This window comes from Puntigrus tetrazona, chromosome 15, assembly GCF_018831695.1.
Source record: "Puntigrus tetrazona isolate hp1 chromosome 15, ASM1883169v1, whole genome shotgun sequence".
Lineage (NCBI taxonomy): Eukaryota > Metazoa > Chordata > Actinopteri > Cypriniformes > Cyprinidae > Puntigrus > Puntigrus tetrazona.
Genome location: NC_056713.1, coordinates 9,050,210 through 9,052,475, shown reverse-complemented (window position 1 = coordinate 9,052,475; position 2,266 = coordinate 9,050,210).

Sequence of the window (2,266 nt, the reverse complement as noted above, 5' to 3'; positions counted from 1 at the left end):
CGCCTGTCTCTAACAACCCAAAGCAGCTTCATTCAAAACCAGCAGAATCTCAAAATGGCTATTCAAAGAAACACGGTTTTAGACGCATTTTGGTCTTTTCAGCTGCAGCCATTGATTCGGACAAAACGGCATTTCACGCATTCAACCTCCGTAATCTGACATATTTATACAAGTGTGACGCTAGAAACGCTGGCGCCACGGGCATTGAATCGTACACGCCGACACGTGTAAGGAACGAGAGGTGTCACACATATTAAACGCAATAATTTAAAACAAACTGCAAGATTTGATACTAGATTTTTGACTGCATTGCATATACTATTCGTAAAAACTGTTATTTTTATTGGCTCTGCTTAGACTTTTTAAAACTATAATGCTTATTTAAAACTTGGTGTAGAACTATTTGTGAAAACATTTGAATGAAAATATAAATAAAATAGAATGTCTTATAACTGTGTTATAAAGTCAAAGCGTGGAAAATGACCTTGAAGAACTACTTTTGGTATACTTCTTTTTGAAGTTGACAAAATAATAGATGCTCAAGGTGGTATAAAAATGTTTTTACTATATTATATTTGGTAGCATGAACGTTTTAGAGAAATAAAATAAACTTCTTTTTCCTTTTAAACTGATTAAAAGGTTTTAAAAGCTGTTTAAAGCCATTTTGGATTATTGTTGTTGTTGTTGTTGTTGTTGATTTAATTTTTTAAGGTCACTGTCACAGATAATAATTTACAAAAAGGAGAGATAAATACATTCAAAATGTATATATATACACATTTCTTTTTGAAGTTTAAATTCAAACATAATCCATAAACTCACTTCTTTCTTATACTATATTTTAAAAACGTTTCCTTACATTTCTCTCTTTCCTCCTCACTCCCGTGGCACGGTTGCCATACGTCGTAAATGGTTTAAGTAGCCGAGCTAATGATCATGCTTTAATGAAAGATGAGCGATTAGAACAATAATTAAGAAACCGGAAATAGGGTCAGTTCCTTCTTTTAAGCGCAGTTCGACGCATTTTTTTATTCTATCGACGCTCTACCAGTGATCCATTTGAAGCGACGGGTTTTTGTGAAGGTGTGACTTGAGTTGTCAGCAAGTGCAGTCAACCTCGCAATTTCCATCGCTGAAAGATTGACACTCTGGACTGAACTTTCCAGGTGTGGCTAAAAGCGTAAATAAAACGATAGGCGCTGATTCAAAGGGAACGCAAACGCCAGCTAACAACAGTGGCACATCCGCAAACCTCCTTTACAGGAAAATGCCTTTAATGTACCGATACATTACTCCCTGCTTACATAACGCAGGAATGATGGATGCTCTCCGCAGAGTCGCGAATCTAAACAACTGAGGCCAGACAGAAACACAAAAGATGTTGAAAAGTGCCGTTTAGAAGAAGATATCTCAATAGCCTCTCTGCACTTTCCTGTTTCCCCATCACCTCGGGACACGGGAGAAAACAAGAAAGCAATTTGTTAATGCCGTGGTGTCGGAATTATTGCTTTGTTTCCTTTATTTCACCGAGAGCTTTGGTGCCAAGGAGGAGGATAAGAATTACAGGTTGTCCTAAGTGGTTCTCGACAAAACAGGCCTTTGTTTGACACCTTGACAGTAAAGTGCGACCCTCGGTCGGACACTAGCGATTCTCTTCTACATTCTCCAAAAAGAGAAGGAGACGAGGGAAGGAGGTATTGAGTTTTTCCAGGCCCCTGCCAAAACCGCTCAGAGAGGTCGCATAATTGGCATATTTCATCTAAGATCTCGGAGTACAAAAAACAGTAGTTGGTACTCCCATCATGCCCTCAGGCTTGAGGTGAGCAGATGCCGTCTGCGGGGCTCTGGCTTTCACCAGGGCTTGTGTTTGGCCTCAGTTATCAGAGAGATTTACTCATCCGCGACACCTATCCTGTGGCATGCTGGATTTATGGTTGCATGTGCACTGGAGTAACCTTATAGTGTCAGGGTTCACTTCATGTCAGGTATTACATGTGATTTATTGTGTAAAGTAGCTTTCAAAATTATCAAAGGGTGAGTCTCAAAGGGAAGCTTTTGACTGATGAACTTCCAATGACTTTTTGCAGCCATTTTGTGATTTTATTGTATTAGTAAACTCTCCTCTCTAAAGAATGACCTGATAAAATTGGATATTTAAAAAAGTAGAAATATCTATTAAGTAAATTTTTATTTGTTTATTTTATTTAAATACTAATATAAAACTTAAAAACAAATCCATCATCAGTCAGTCAGTCAGTCTTTCCAT